General features: G+C 33.5%; 2 long non-coding RNA genes across 2 annotated transcripts; one reads left to right on the top strand and one right to left on the bottom strand.

The window, feature by feature from the left end:
* Window positions 1–6,421: 6,421 nt before the first annotated feature.
* Window positions 6,422–16,765, bottom strand: LOC148599684 (uncharacterized). Its single transcript, XR_015917942.1, has 2 exons — window positions 16,547–16,765; window positions 6,422–7,778 (listed from the first exon to the last, which is right to left on the bottom strand). It is a non-coding gene; the product is annotated as an uncharacterized LOC148599684 (long non-coding RNA).
* On the top strand, window positions 12,026–13,712 carry LOC148599685 (uncharacterized). Its single transcript, XR_015917941.1, has 2 exons — window positions 12,026–12,690; window positions 13,419–13,712. It is a non-coding gene; the product is annotated as an uncharacterized LOC148599685 (long non-coding RNA).
* Window positions 16,766–18,183: the final 1,418 nt, after the last annotated feature.

Here is an 18,183-nt window from a genome sequence, read left to right as displayed (position 1 = left end):
AAAACCTGGTTAATGAAATTATTCCAAAACGAAATCAACTACTTTTTGATTCGCCGGAAAAGATTTAACTCTTGAAATCGTTTTTTATAATTAATCATAAAGTCCAGAGAATTTATGAAGTTGTCGAGGAAAAACAATGAGAAAATGAACATCTTTTAATCACACATGTGAAATTTTCTAGTCAAGGTAAGTGGTCTATTCTAAATTTAGCAACAGGAAAAACCCTATGGTGGAACAGGTGAGTATCAATAACCAGGTAACAATAACAATGAAAGATCACGTGTTTCACTTTGACGTGGATATTTTAGAACCCAATACACAGTTCTAATATTATAACATAAAGAGTACACAGACAAAGAAAGTATTTGGTTGACAGTTATGAATTGTTAATTTGGCAAAAGTTTATTAAGTTTCTACAAATTTATTGTTTATAATAACTAAGTTATTCTACACCATCATTACTATTCTGGTCATCATTCCAGACACTTTATGACGGTGGTTGCTCCCGGATCCTTCGCTCTAGGTTGGAGATATCGTCATGACAGTTTATAATAAGCTTTGTACTATCTTCTGTACGCTTGACAAATATTCTGCCATCGAAGGTCCAGTAGGCCTCTATCTGATTGTCATTTTTAAGCTTGGCAATCCTCTTGACTAGACTTGTTCTGAACTGCGTCAAATTTTCAGAAATGAATGTACCGTTAGAGTCATTTTTCAGTGCTTTTTTATTGGAGTACACCAGATGCCTAGTCCTATAGGATATGAATCTGACAATCACCTGCGATTTACCATTGCGCACTTTACCGATGACGTGTGTCCGACCTATGTCCTGAAGTTGGATGTTCAGCTTCATTTTCTGGTTGCATATATCTAATATGAGTTGGTCGGTATTTACTGGATGTGCGATTTTTCCGTCATCACCAATGGGCACGGGTACATTGTGAAATCGGAGGCTTGTTCTACGGGAATACTGTTCTTGGTTTTCCAATCTATATTCCAAGTCAGCTATTTTCTGATACAAAGCATCAATGTCCCTTTCGCGCTCCTTGACAGCAGTAATACTCTCCCTTGTCACCCTTTCAAGATGGGAGATTTCTATAAACTGCTTGCAAATTTTAGTCTCATTGTGTTTAATATCAGCGCTTTGTTTCGCTAGTTCTTCTCGCAGTGATTTTGTTTCTGCTTGTACCCGTTCATTTACTTGTTGCTCAATCATGGTTGATAATGACTGGCCGATTTTACTGGCTAACACAGGGATGATAGAGTCAAGCACCTCGGGACTAGATAATATCTCTAGGACTTTGTCAGCGAGGTTTTTCTGAGCGGCTAATTGCTTCTTTGTAAGTGGTTTCAGCTCTGTCATATCACCAAAGGAGTTGCGTCTCCGGATTTGTCGCTGTGTCTGCTTTTCTGTTGCAGGCAAACCTTCGGGACTTTCTGGACTAGGCCGTTTGTTATTTGTAGGGTCAGTAGAATCAAGAGAATCGAAACCAGTAGTCGAAGTTGGGTTGGGCTGTGACTGTGTAATGAAAGGCGGATCATGTATGGGGGCGTCCATGTTTGTTTATGTTTTTGTTATTGTTGTTATTGTTTGTGAGTCCGAGCTCACTATCGAGTTCACTTCAAAAAGTTAGTGTATCAAACAATCACTAAATCAGCTGAATATCAATTGTAATGTACATCTACATTAGTATTAATGTTACAGAAAGTTTCTTTATGTAGCATTCATGTTTTCCAGCTTAAATCCCGAAAATTCCGACGGATATTTTTCAACCTACCATGTCCTGTCTGTCAGCACCTATGTGTCATGTGAAAGCGCTTAGTTTCTGGGCACCTAGTTCCAGAGACACATACATAAACTTTGAAGTCTTAAAATATGATTTCAACGATAATGTTTAATGCACGGAACAATAGCCATGCACTTTAAGGTCCTTTGGTACCCACAGCTTAATTAGCTCACCTAGTCGTCCGTCGTCGTCGTTAACAATTTTTCAAAACTCTTCTCTTCTGAAACTACTTGACCAGTTTGAATCAAACTTTGTATGAATGTTCCTTGGGGTATCGTGCATAGAAATGATGTGAGGATTTTTGATCCGTTGAAAAACATGGCCGCCGTTACTAAAAATAAAACATAGGGGTTAGACAGTAGTTTTTCGCATTTATCTCCAAAACCGTATTCTGAGGGAGTAAAGGTGTTCAAAATGATGAGATCTATATGTGGTCAAAATTTGGTGAAAATCTGTTGACCCGTGTTGGAGTTATTACCCCTTTTGGACGTTCTTTGCTGTTTTTAATGTTATTATTTTTTTTTAAATCTTCGTCTCAGAAACTACTTTACTAAATCCATTGAAAGTTGGTATTTTTGTTTTAAAATGTATCCTTAACAAAATGACCGTTTGGATTTTTTATCTGTTATAAAAACATGGCCGCTGTTATTAAAAATTGAACATTGGGATCAGACAGCAGATTTTTGCATATATCTACAAAACGGTTAGGTTTAGCCAAAAGCTTTCAATTGCTGAAATGATCCTTATTATAAGGCTTGCAAATGTGTCCAATGAATCAAATAGTGTCAAAATTGTCTGACAACTCCTTGTTCGAGTTATTGCCCTTAAAAGGCAAAAAATTAACCAGGTCAGTGATTCAGGCTCCTGGGAGCCTCTTGTTACTAATGCACATGGCCATACAGCCAAAAAGAATGATTATTACAAAAAGCAAGATCACAAGGTGACAGACTGACACCATTTCTGTGACATATAATTGCATTATCGAAATTTCTATGCCATTGTCTAGGAAAAGTGTAATTTGTTCTCGCCATCTATGGGCTACAAATGTCACGAGGCGGTAACCGTAATGAAAATACACGATGCAGTGAGTGATACATCCGGCTGGTTTTGATGGTTAAAAACCCTTCAGAAGAAAAATATGTCCATCTGATAAGCATGATTGATTAAGAGAAAGTCTCAGTCAGAATCATGCAGTAGGTGAAACACTGTATAAAAAACATACCTGTTAAATTAAGAAATAAATCACGGAAACTATTTTATCATTGTTTTACCACGGACGAACGATTTATGCCGCTTTATTTTACCCCGAACGGATGCAGTGGGTAAACTATTGCGGCATAGATGGTCAGTCCGCGGTAAAACAATGATAAATTAGAGTTCCTGTGACTTATTTCGATTCTAATAGTACAATAACAGTGCATTGTTTTACATTTTTTGTGACCTATTACGGTAACCTTAGACTCGCTATATTTGTTCACATTTGACTGTTCACTGTCAGTTGAAATGGTCTCTAGTGAAATTAAAGATGTTAGATGTGGAAGTAGTAGTTTGTATTATAAGGTCACAGTGTTCACACATCATTAAATATGAGTTTGATGTTCATTCATGCTACACATGAACATGAACAGCTGGTACACATGAAAATGTTACGTGGTTTTTGTTTACATAATTGAGGTGGACAGTAATTTACACACACACAAGCCACGCCCAATAAGTCACGAACTGCTTATATAGCAATTGAAAATCGACCTCAGTTGTGGTCTCAAAGCCTGTTAAGGACGCCATATTACAAAATTTAATTTGACTATTTGCACAGTTAGAATTAAGGGAAAAGGACAAGATTTTCAATATATCTATGATAAGTTAAGCTGGAATATCATTGAAACGCTTTGAAAATGATCATTTTCAAGTGCAGATTATTCTGTCAAAAACCTCATTTTTCTAACATTCTATTGATGCAGGTATAAAAATGGTCTTTTCAAGTAAAAAAAATCATCCTTGAGTAAAATTATATCGTCAATTAAATTGGTGGGGATTTGACCTTCATGTTTCTGATTTGTCCTATTTTGCCTAATTCTTTCAAAGATTTACACTTCATAACTTGGAAGTTACTTGGAAAGGCAAAGAAATCTGCAGTAGCAACCCATGTTCTAGTTGGCACTATAAAAATGCGATAGAGGAGCAGCGTTTCGTTAACAAAGCCTAGCCGGTCCAATCTAGTAAAAATAAAAATTGGAAGGTGACACTTGGTGGAAATATTGATTGTGGATAGCAGATGCAATACTTGTGATAAATGCATACTTAAAGTTATCTGGAAGTATTCAAGTAATCTCCGGATTGGGTTCTTTCTTCTTTATCAGTTGGCTATTAGCATAATCTTGCAAGAATTTTAAGAATTAAAACATGACATATGAGCACAAATAGTTTCATGTATCTTCATAACTTTTCGATTCGAATAATGTACATATGTATGTTGAATTTCTTAATATAGTTTTTCTTCTATAAATTGAAATAAAAATAATGTGCAGTGATCATGGAAATTTGAGTTATTTGATTCCCTATTGTCTTATGCGTACATGTACATGCAGATGGGACAACACACGTTTTATATGTAGTGAAAATCAATCTAGACTCTGCATTTACTGGAACTATATACATGATATCGCTTCAGACATTGAACTTTGTTTTTCTGACACTTGAAATTAAATATACTGTAAGGATTCAACGCGTGGGTGTTTGAGAGGACGTAAGCTATACGCAAATCTATTTAAATGAGACAGTGTTCTTGTGTTCTTTTTTGTTTCGTTTTGCTTGCTTTACTCCAACTTTTTGTTTATTCATTTATTTTTGTTTATTTTATTTTATTTTATTTTTATTTTCTTTATTTTATTTTTTTTTTTATTTTATTTTTATTATTTCATTTTTTTTTTGGGGGGGGGGGGCGGGGGAGGGGGCTTTTGACCTATATGGATTGTTGTTTTTGTTGTTGTTAACGTCGTTGTTATAATTGTTATTGTTTGTTATTTTGTTCTCTCTCTCCCACACATATTCTAAAAAAATCCAGAAACATTTATATGCAATGAAACACATGCTTTGATTATTTTTTTAGATTTCTACCACTCTATTCGTGTTACAACTGTCTGTAACCAAACAATGACCAATGGTTTAAAACCGCAATATACTGATTTAAGTGGAGGATCACCAAAGAAAATCATATGTGAAGTTGCATGTATAAGTACATTTATTTCCAGCGGAACGGAATGAAAATCTCAAAAATAGTTACTGCTTTTCTCACGCAGCAGATAACAAAAGCGAGTTATCTCCCCTTCACCGTGAAATGAAGAGCAAACTGGCTTATTAAATAATATATATGAATTTAATGCATGTTGATGTTATATGTTAGATATGGAAAAAAAGATGGAATTATCAAAAAATCTTTATGGAAATAATTATATGACTCTGCAACATTGCGGATTAAAATACCTAATGCACCTTCTGCTTTGTCAATTTGAATGAATCCTACATCATCTGATGACCTTCCAGATTAACATTTACTCACCTCCACGCTCAATCTGTTTTTAACGGGATGAGATTTGGTAAGGAAATTCAAATATCATTTCATAATGAGAATAATTCAGCGCATCGAAGGAATCATTTATGTAAATTGTGTAAGTTTATCAATTGCATCTTGCATTAAGAGGCAGGTAAAAACAATATGTTGGCGGGAGTATGCAGTAACTATTCAGAACAAGAACTAAGCGCAGAAAAAAATGTCAAGATTCTGATAGCAAATTTCTTTTAAAAATTATAAAAAAAACATGAATTGTATTTGTTATTTTACATTTAGTTTAGATAATAAAAATAAACAACGTATATAGAACAAACATGTGGCCCTTTTCACAAAAATTCGTAAGAGTAAAATCAGTCGTAAGTTTATGACGTCACAATACTTTTATTTACTATGACTGGGGTTGGAATGGATTTGAAAAGAGAAATCGGAAACTTATTTCTCACTAGTCTATTTTAGCTGTGCAATATTGCCTTATTTCACTCACAGGTTGAGACAGTACACGTGCGCTGTCCCGTAAAAAATGGCACGATTGAATAAAGAGTGCCCTACCAATATCGAATATGAGTTTGAAAACGCTTTTAAAATGATAATCGTATCGTGAATATAGTGATTGATTATAATTGTTTCTTGCAGTTTGTTTATACTGTTTTCAAATGACATAAATTGTATACCTTTTCGTGACGTATCACTGACAAGATATGCCACAATCAAATGTTGAATGCAGATCATTTCAATTCCAACACTGATTCGAAATGAGAAAAAAATGAGTCAAACACCCGCTTTTTCCCATGCACGATTAATAGGTTCTTATATGAGTCGCCATTTAAGATCTGGGATTTCTTCCACGAGTGTGAGAAAATCCGTCTTTTAACAGGTGTTAGATTCTTAATGTTTGTGATAACTTATATCAAAAAGTACAAAAAATAATGTACCACTACATGAACATCTGCTACTGGCAAGCAACTTCCCATTTAATTATAAATATACTAGTTTTCACATGTTGTCCCTGCTGTATTACATTACATATTACTTGTTAATGAAGAATGAGAATAACATGCTAGTATGAAACACCGATTTTATTAAAATGTCCCTCCAAATTATAAATCAAAGACTGAAGTCTTAAAAGTCGCTAATCGTCAAATATTCTACATTTGTATGCCACTGAATTTGACTTACTTTCAACATCCGAAATGGCACGAATACGATATGCTATTAAATCGATCGACTTGAAGTCTTCCTCTCGAGTCTTGGTTCCCTTGATATGATTATACAGTTTTCGTAACTGTGACGACCCGAATGTTTTCATCCAAACCAACTGGTTACCAGGACCCAGATTATACAACTGACAATGGCTACAGATGTATATAAATATCGGGGCCGACTCTAGGACAGTTCTAAAAGTGTCACAGAAAAATCACATTTGAAACACACATGTAATAATGCATATACATGTAATCTTCATAAAAATTGCTTCATGAGGTACAGATACTTAGACAAAGCGACAGCTCTTTACACAACTCCAACTGCACGTTACGACTCATCCATACAGCGCTTAAATATGATGACACATACATGTACATGCATAACAAAAACATAAAATGACTGAACATAAAAAACGAAATGACAGAGCGTAAACTTAAGACGAAATGACTGAGCGTAAAGACGAAATTACTCAACGCTAAAAGGAAAAAAAAAACGTAATATTAAGATGAAATCACTCAATGTAAAAACAAAATGACAGAATAAAACTTTAAGACGACCTCCAAAAGACAGAATAAAAAAAACAGTATGACAATACGAAAAGCCGAAGTGACATGACTGAACATAAAGACGAAAACACAGAACGTAAAGACGAATTGACAAATCTCAAAGACATTACCTCAAGACGTAAATACAAAATAACTAAACCGTACATGTGCCATATTTTGTGAATTATTCATGCGTTTCACGAATTCATAATGACGTTTCAGTTTGTTATTTTCACGTTTAAGGAGTAAATCATATCGAGGTGCTGATTTGGAACTCCGATTAGAAACTTCCTGTTGGTGTTTTAGAACGCAATATTACAAATAAAAATACATAAAATGAATTTCTTTTTACACTTCATGCAATATCAAACTTCAGTTTTGATATAGTTTTGTAAATAATTTTATAATAATAAATTTTGATAAATGCGCTCCGATATGAAAAATGTTAAGGAAGATAATATACGAAAGACCGGTAGTGCCACGATTGCTTTAACATTCCCAATTGAATCGAAACAGTTCTCGGTTCCAACTTGACATTTCTACCTTCCAAGTTGACATTTCGCAATTCCAACTTCACATTTCTCACTTCCAAGTTTGCATTTGCATTTCTCACTTCCAAGTTAATAGCCAATATTACAGTTATGCTTCCTGCATTCACTGTCGTTGTTTTACCTAAAACGACAGATGATTTTTAATTACCGCTCAGGTTACATAATGTGGCCTTGAGCAAACATTCAATTGTCGTGGCCCGAAAATTGCTCTAAAAGCAATTTGTTCCTAAATAGGACTGTACATTAAACAAATAATAATAATCATTGTGGGCTGAATAGGAAAATAAAATTTGCTTAGTTTTTGCTGCTAGCAATAGATTGTGACATCTGTCCATTTGCATTTTCTTACATTCGCAATTAATGTTCTAAATGTCGGTATTAATTACCTATTATGTGCATTTTGCAAATACTGTTAGATTTCCTGTAACGACTTTTTTTTTCTTGACATACAATGCAATTCAATTAAATATCAGTAATATTGTTTTATACTGTAAATCGCCTAATTCAAGTTTTTTCAATGTATTTTGATTAAGATTTATCTTGCCTAAGCATGTTTGCCAATATTCATTTGTTAAATATTACCGTTCGTTTGTACTAAGTCCCAGTGTACAATTCCAATATACTAAGGAAATGTTTTTGTGGTATGTTTGAATTTCATATCAAATGCATGAGAGAACATCACAACTTGCCTTGTCAAAATCTCTGTGCATTCTTTTCTTTTTCAATTTTTTTTTTTTTTTTTTTTTTTTTTTTTGGTCCTGACTTCGAAACTGCTTGTATTCTTTATCCATCCTTTTGGAATAGAGAATCCACAAACGAAAAAATGACGCATTCAGTGCAAGTAGTTCTACGAAAATAAACTTTAGACGTCTTACATTAACTTTCGTGTTTTGACGATTCTTTCTGGTATTTAAACAATCCACAATGATGCATGTTTCAAGGAAACTCCTAACGTTACACTTCCTTGGATTGTCGCATATTTCTTTTAGCTTTAGTGTTCCTCTTAACTTCCAAATTTGCTGAGAAGGCTTCCAAAACGATATCGTGACTAGAATTGGTTTTTTGGGTAAGACTTAAGTTGGATTGCGGGTTCTATTATTCCTCGCATTGTCATATGATAAAGATAATAGTCCAAAACAGATAGAGGCTCCATTCCATTATTATAAAAGCGTACTGATCTTAACTGTCATATAATGTGTTCAGCGATATATGTACATGGATTTGCGCATGACAGATTGTGGTGTAATCGTGGTTTTATAATTCAAAATAGAAATTCGTCGTATACAAGTATAAATCGTCTTTTTTTAATTTTTTAATCATTTTTCTTAATTTTTTTTACGTGTTACACAGATACGATAAGCAACATTAGATATTAAACTGTTCCAATGAATTTAAGACAATTTATTCCCATTATTCTCCTATATCAAAAACATATCCTTGTAAAGAAGATCTAGTGCTTTTCTTTTTTTAAGACTTTTTGTTTACTTTTAACCTCAAAGATAACATACATAAAAAACGGAATAGTAACCGTATAATAAAACATATTAACTTCATTATATCAAAATGTCTTCATGTGTCATAACTTTGTGATAGGGAAAACCTCTTAGTATGAATCTACCCAATCTCATAAAATAATTTATTTTTTTCTAAAAAGAACTGCAGATAGAATGAAAATTCAAGAACGACTTATGTCATGTATTCAGACAACGACAAACATTTTGTTTTGTTTTGTTTTTTTTTTTTTTTTGTTTTTGTTTTTGTTTTTTTTTTTTTTGTTTGTTTGTTTGTTTTTGTTTGTTTTTGTTTTTGTTTTTGTTTGTTTTGAATGTGTGTTTGTTTTGTTTGTTTTAATTTGTATATGCATTCTACGTAATTGTTTGAACCCGTTACTGCATACCCTAAGTCGTCCCTTAGGCCAACACCATTCATAAACCATATATAGCATATGAAGTTTTTTTTTTAGTACACTTGACTTTCAAAACATAATGAACATGTGTCAAATGCCATATCAACTTTCGATAAATATCATACTGAGGCTGGAAGCCCTCGGATAATATAGGGACGTCGGGTGATAGAGGACAGACATCTAATACAGATTTTGACTTTTTCTTGTCATTTTACTTTATAATTCAGATAATTTTGAGTAAAAATATTTTGTGTTAAATTACCTCTTTTAAAATAAGCCAATACAGTTCTGAATAACAAAAAAAGTTCCTGAAAGAGTTGTTAAGGGAACCAAGACTAGAGCGGAGATCATAAGAATATATATCAAAAACAAAACATAAACAGGGGAATCGACACACACACACACACAACAAAGAATGCAAATCAACCAAAATAATAACTGCAAAGTAACAAAAGTAACGAGGCAACCCGGACTCCACTTAGAACTGGGAGCATATGCCAGGTGCACCGGTAAGGTAAGCATCCTCTGCATTTTAAAGAAACACCACATCAGTTGTTCATAACATGTCATATCCGGTGTAGAGGAAAGAGCAGAAGAAAAGTATGACAAGGTGAACGAATCGGTTACCATGATATAGATAGATACATCATAACGATCCACGATTTCATGATGACGACCATAAAACATTTGTTGTGATGTAATCTTGTAGCATTACACCCCTATCCTAAAAACCAATCTAGTACCGTAAAAACTGTCTGCGTAGTTTCAACAAGCTCTAGCATAACGTATGATTTGTGATATGAAAACACATAACCAGGCAATGTAGGGTTATTGCCACAGATAAAACGAAATTTGATAATACGGAAGTCATTGCGTTTGATATATATTTTGGGCATGAGGTTTCCTTTCCATCGATTTCTAGTGGTATGAGACTGACTTCATAGTATCTGTTATTTCCTTTATTTCAAGTTCTAGATGCTTAGTTAGAAAATCCCCGAGCCTTTCATCTATATATCGGAAACTGATAGCTAAGGATCTGACTGAACGCTTTTTCCTTCTTTTGGATCAGGTAAGCTATAAGGTCAGCGTCAAAAAGATTGAATAGGTCACTAATATTGGCCCCACTGAAATGCCAAAACGTCTGTTAAAAACACATCCGCGACACGGGAGAGGAAAGTTGACGATAAGAAAATCCAGCCCTTCATCAACTTAGAAAATGAATTGAAATCGTTCTTAACAAGGTATGGATCACCTTAATATATTATATCTTTCAGTGTTTTTTTTTTTTTTTTTTTTTTTTTGGGGGGGGGGTTGTTTATTGTGTGTGTGTGTTTATTATGTTGAAAATGTTGAAATTTGTTTTCATAAAACAAACATGACTTTTAGATCAGAAGAAAGATTTGGAGACATGTATACATAATCCACGATTGATATTCAACGGTTCACATGTTACATGTAATAGACCACCCTCTTTAAAGAATTATTACAGCTGTAGTGACATCAAATCGACAGAAATTACGAAACAGCCAGGCTTCAATACCACTACTTTTAGTCGAAAAAAAATTTATACATAACTTGAAGTGTTGATTTATCAGAATAAATGAAACTTTAATTTAATCCGAAGCATGACACATTGAGCCAGGCAATATTCTAGAGAAACAAAATTATACGCTTATCCTACATGCACATCTGCAGTCCTATTTACAAAAAAAAAAATACGTGTAAATTTAGTCATTAGTCTTGACGTCATAACATATTAAACTACTATGACGTCATAAATTACGACTAGTTTCTCACGAGATTTTTTTTTTTTTTTTTTTTGTGAAAGCGACTTTAGGTTTATAGTGAATGTTCAACATATATCTTTAAATTGTTTGTTTTACTTCCCGAATCCTTTGCTTAACTGCGAACAACTTGTCCCCAGATTTAAATGAATCCTATACTGTAGTCTAAAACAAATCGGACATGTAACAACCTATTATTGTCAAAACATAACCGTACCCATACTCGTGAGTCATTATCTTATTCATTGTTTAAGTTGGAATATACAAAAGTAATTTGATATGTATGATATCCATGCCTGTCCAGAAAGTCCGTAGAGTTCCACAACTTCATGTGAGATTGAAATCAGGCACTCTCCCTAACGTTTTATCTTAAAATCGTTTTGATTATCGTTGTAAGAATAGTCGATATTTTAGGCATGATTGACGTAACAGTCATTCCCAAATAATGGGTACAATTACATAATTACAGTGTCGCCGGCAATATTCCATAAATTACCAGCTTAAAATTTGTTTCGGAGAATTTTCTTTTTTTTCTTAGAAGTTGGAATATATACTAACATAAAATTATATTTCGTGGTGATGTAAATCGTAAATAATTTTGTGTGATTTTAACATCCATTATCCGGAAATCACTCCAAATACGAATGTCGCTTAGAAAAAGTCCAAATTTAGGTGTGAAATTAACATCCTTCTTTTCATCCAATTCATATAAACTTTCCATTTTTATTTTACACCATATTATATTTTAATTATATATTACTTTCTTCATCGCATGATGTTGAATACACTTTGACCAAGAAACTAAATCAATGTCGCCGATAAACGTATAACCTACCATAACGAATGTTGAGGTACGGGCAGGAAATATTCATATGACAAGAAAACCTGATTCATATGACTTTAAGAAGTGTTGATATATTAATTTTTTAAATGCTACCTCTAACTTTTGTTACAAGGTTATGAAAATTGAAAAAAATACTTTTTGTTCTGTATTTTCCCATTGTCGCATATAAGAACCTAACCTACGTTACGCATAATTTTGTAACATATTTTCAGGGACAACTCATATGATTCAAAGTTTCTTTAAAATACACATAATTCTTCTCAAGAATCAGTTTTATGAAAGCAAATCAAGAAAATTGTTGCATATATCCAAATTAATAATAATAAACCTAACCTCCGTTTTAATAACCTCCGTTACGCAGTTGTTACCGGACCTTTTTATCGGTATCAACGGCTGTTGACACCGCCGGAAGTCATTTTTGTAGCAGACAGCTTTTGTTGAAAATAATACAGCACGACAAAAGAAAGATATAAAGAATATTTTTATCGATTTTTGAAAGGTAAGTTTGCTCATTTATTCCCCATGATGCAAGAAACATTAAAACGTACAATAAACGTTTTCTCAGCCATTTTCTCATATATAAGACTCTACAACACAACTTTGCTAAAATACGACGACTTTCACAACTTCAATAGCGGTGTATAGCCAATATTATCCAGATTTTCGAGACTTCATGAATGTTACGGAGGTTATGCTAATAATAAAAAAAATTTAACATGCATACACGAAAATAACAATTAAAAATTTGTTTACATTGTTACAGATCCCGTTTTAGTCAATCAATTACCACCTATGAGTATCAAATATTGATGCCTTTCATTAACAACACTTTTGATATACGTTACGGAGGATAGAAATTAAAAAAAAATTAATCATTTGTTCCAGGCAAGACTTAATTCTCCTATGGTTACGATAATCGAAGAATATTTTTTGTTCCATTGTCTTGATAGTCATTACATTGAAATACTAACTGTGATATATACGTTCGATGTTGGTAAGTGCTCGAATTTGCCGTTATGGAGGTTTTTAATTTCGTTACGGAGGATAGAAAAAAAATATATGATTATCGATTGACGCCTATGCTTCATAGTGGAGTATAAATACATTATAATATCTATGTAGGTGCGGGCACGCGAGTGTATGAGTATTATGCATGTCCCCCAGATTAGTTGCGCATGTGCGTGTATGAAAACAAGCCTGTTCATTTCGTTCTATTTTTATTTTCAGACAATGCCACTGAGTAATGCAGAGAGACAGAGACGTTATAGGGAGAAACAAAAAGCAAAAAACCCAGTTACATATCTCAAGAAAGAAGCTCAAAGGAAAAGAGAAACATATATTCCATCGAATTTACTTTCCCCCGCTGCATTAAAGAAAAGACGAGAAGAGCTATGTAAGAAGTCAAAGCGACATTACAAGAAAGTAAAAAGAGTCAAAAATGATACGATCGAAGTTGCAAGACCTTCCTCCTCATTAACAATGATAGTCAAATTGCCAATCAACAACATAAACAAGGGAAAACAAGTGAGAAAAACATATCGGAGGTCGTTGAGAACAGCGTACAGGAAAAATAATGAAAATAGGTGATAGGTGCTCCAAAAATCCTGATATGCTCATCAAGGAGTTCACCATCAATGAGGAGATCTTAGAACAGATAAACTCGCTGGAATCTACTACAATCAAGTTCACTCAGTGGAAGAGAGTTCCAGATGGAACGAAAATGAGGTTTAAAGAAATAGAAGAAACAGTAACAAAAGCAGACTTCTGCGTCAAATTTGATAAAGATCTGACAGAATTCAGGGATCACGTTGATAGAGTTCATACCCAATACAGTCAGCTCAAAACCCTTCGCGAAAACCTTCCAGAGAATGAAGTTTTAATATGGATGGATTTTGCGGAAAACTTTGGCTGTGTCTCAGTTGAAGAGGTACAATCAGCTTACTGGAATGCTGCCATGATATCTCTGCATACTATGGTAGTTTATTATCCTACTGGTACGGACAACAAAATACAGAGCTATGTTGCTGCTTCAGATGTTCTGTCACACAATGCTACAGCAGTCTACACAATCCTTAAAAAAATGATAGCTATCATGAAAGAAGACAATCCAAACCTCAAAAGAATACATTACCTAAGCGATTCCCCGACAAGTCAGTATAGGAATAAAACAATATTCCAGTTTATTGCAATGCACGATCAGGAATTTGGAATGTCAGCTCGATGGAGCTACCTTGAAAGTGGTCATGGCAAGGGGCCATGTGACGGGCTTGGCGCAAGTGTCAAGAGAGCTGCGGATAATGCCGTCAAGCAAGGCAAGAGGTCGATTCAGTCTGCAGACGATTTTATGATATGGGCTACTGGAGCTCGGGAATCTGGGAGTAGAGTGAAATACATATCTTACAACCAGGAGGATTATGATAACTCAGAGAAGATTTTGTCGGAAAGAATTACACCTGTTGCTGTCAAAGGAACATTCAAAATTCACTATGTCATAGGAAATGGAATAACCGAAGTATATACAAGAAATACGTCATGCTATTGTAAGGAATGTATTGCTGATATTTCTACATCAACATGTGTAGGGTACACGCTTCATCGACTTGTAAAGGACAGTGGTAACGAGGGCATTGTAGAAGCTCTGGCAAGTTCAGATCAAGAGGGAGAAACAGGAGAAGGAAGAAATCTAGAAGGAGTAGAAATAAACAGACACCAGCAGGAGACTGTTGCGCTAGATAAACTTTCGAAAGAAACTTGGGTTGCAGCAATGTACCAACGAAAATGGTACATAGGACAAGTTATAGATTTAGATCAAAATGATGAAGAAGTCAATGTGAAGTTTATGACACAGGCTGGTCGATATGGGGAGAGCTTCAAATGGCCAAAGGAAGATGACATAATCTGGATAAAATTGGAGCACATTTTATGTGTTATTGTGTCTCCTCCTAAACCATCGGGGAAAAGGATAAAAACTTATACCATCCCATTAGATGACTTGAAGAAAATCGAGATCCTCGCTAAAACACATGCCTAAAAAACTTTGATGTACTTGTCATTCCAAACATGTTATTGTGATGTTTTGGTAATATATGTGAATTAAATGAGAAAAAATAACCTCCGTAACACGAAAATATAATTGAAAATAATATATTTCGTCTTAATGTCATTGCAAGTTATATAAATTTGTCTAATATGGCCAGTAAAATATCACTGTTGGTTACAAGAAATATCAAATTAACGATATTAAGTTAAGATAAAACAATCTCGTGAATGTTCATGAATCGTTACGGAGATTATTGCATAAAAGGTCCTTTTAATTTAAAAATACATATAATTTGATATAAAAAAACAGTTGTCTAGTTTGTATCTTGTCTGTGAGTTGTTGTAAAATGTACGCAATAAATATTTGAATGTTACTTTGTATCAACATTTGCATACTGTTTTTTTCTTAACCTCCGTAACAAAGTTGGGCATGTGGATATGCCACATGAAACATGCGCAATAGTAATTCAAAACATATTTATTAGATCATTTTGGAAAGCTGTAATATGAAACTATAATAATATACAATAAGACCTTTTTATATGTTAAAATTCATTACTTCTCTAGTACTGCAAACTTGTAATATGAATTAATTATAAAAAAAACTCTCTTGATTCAGACATTTTATTTGTTTATTTCTTTCTATACATTGCAGAATAATACCATTAATTATTTTGTTATGGTGGTATATGTAAGCCTTTTCACATGAGCCTTGATAAACATCATGTGTTCCTCTTCTTTAATTATTAAGGCTGACTTTATAAAACACTAACTTCCGTAACGTTCACATCTACCTTAACATCTTAAAAATTCTATAACTTGAAAACTGCTTTGATGGTGCGAGTGAAATTTTGGAAATTGACAGACCAGATATAGATACAAAATGGTATACCATTTGTCCCTCTGTTCAGTTGACATTTATTTTTATCAGTTTCTACAATCTAATTGTACCCATTATTTGGGAATGACTGGTAAGATATAATACCAAATGAGTTATACAAGTTGTATTTCCCTAACTAAAATATTTATCCTGCTTTAATTCTCAATTTTAGTCAAGGTAACTGCATGTTTATAAATAATAAAACGTCTACATACAAGAGTAATAAAAACAAGCTAAAGTCATAATTGTATACTATTAATGTTTGTGTACAAAATACCGGTTTCTGAATTCCACATAACAGAGTTTGATCATGTTGGTTCTGCAACAAATGAAACAGTTATAGTTTATTCAGTTTCAAAAAAAAAATACCATTTACTCGATTTACAAAGTTTAGATCCATTGACAAAGTAATAGAAATATAGTATGGAAATCTTACTTTTATTTCACTGAAATCAACCAAACAATCCATTATAAACTCCGTCTTAAAACACATCCATGTCATTCGCCACCTTAAATGTCAGCTAAAAAGTAAGAAAATTTGGAAATATGACCTTTATCCTATACATTTAGAAATATTATCGAAATTACATGGACTCATTAGTCGACATAATGTAAGAATCGAACGTCCATAGTCACATTCGGCACAACGTTTACAGTCATCAGTCTCTTCTCTTGTCATTTGTTGTGAATGCTTATTTGCACGTCTAACATGACGGCAATAATATACGTCAAAACATACAATCAAAGTCACAATGAATCCAATCTTATGATACATTTTATAGCTCTAGCAGGGAAAACATTTAGGCTTAATTTTATCCTTATTTATATACCAATTGTAAAGAAAAAAACAAACGTAACGATGTAGCAGGACAGACATTCCTGCAACCAAGGATAGTTATACAATAGAAAAAAGATAGTTTGATATAAAATAAAGCGTAATCTTACAAACCAAGCAATGAACTCTTGTGTACAACGTTTATTGTGGGTGAAATCTAACCTTGAGATTATTTCGGAAAAACAAATCAAACGAACACAAAGCATTGTTCTTTTTTTAGAAAAAGTAAGTGTCAGTCCTTGTAAGAATCAGGCAGTCGGTGAAAAAAATCCCACCATCTAGATCAAGGAAAAGATAAGATAAAGATTGTCCATATCATGGTGAATCATTGCGTTACGATTCCATTGAAATGCACTGTAAATAAAAAAAATCCAGAGCAGATAATTCTGTCAAGAACCTCATTTTTCATAAATTCTATTGAAAATTTTCTGTGCAAAGCCAGTGATGCAGAGATTGAATAATGGTATTTTCAAATACAGAAAGTATCCTTAAGCGATATTACATTGTCATATCGGTGAGGTTTTAATGTGCATGTTTCTGATTTTTCCCGTTTTGCCTGATTCGTACAAACACTCACACTTAACCACTTCATTTACATTTTGTACATCATTATTCTAAATTATAAGTTTATAATGTACAATTGATACACTCCTTTAGACGTTTAGGTGTCCGGCACGCACGATACCTAAACGCACGCTATACGCTCACCAAACGCACGATAAACGAACGCTTTTATCGTGCATTTAAACGAACGCTTCCAGCTTGCATTTAAACGCATGATAAACGAACGCTCCTAACATGCGTTTAAACATACGATAGACAAACGCTCACAACGTGCATTTAAACGAACGATCGACGAATTATGAAAAATAATAATATTAACAAAAAATGACGAAAGTCAAAATAGAAAATGGAATTAATAAAAATATAAGAATTAACAATAGCAACAAATATAAAAATAACAGTTGTATCAATGAAATAATCAAAGTACAAAAATGAACGTGGTGGGAATATTTTATACATATCGTGTGACGTAAACAAAATTTAGACGTAATTGACAGTTGTAAATCAAAATTCCAAAAAGAAAATATTTGCCTTTCCTATCTTAGAAAAAAAAACTTTGGTTCGATTTGGATAATACAATCAAAGTTATATTTTTTCCGAGGTGAGCTACGTTCTTTACAACAGCAACAGTAGAACAGCAGAGATAAACTGAAACGTACGTGCATCCACGTTTT

The sequence above is a fragment of the Perna viridis genome, chromosome 13 (assembly GCF_037379345.1).
Source record: "Perna viridis isolate PV_CMFRI_1.1 ecotype Kerala chromosome 13, ASM3737934v1, whole genome shotgun sequence".
Classification (NCBI taxonomy): Eukaryota; Metazoa; Mollusca; class Bivalvia; order Mytilida; family Mytilidae; genus Perna; species Perna viridis.
This window is presented reverse-complemented; position numbering and strand designations above follow the sequence as displayed.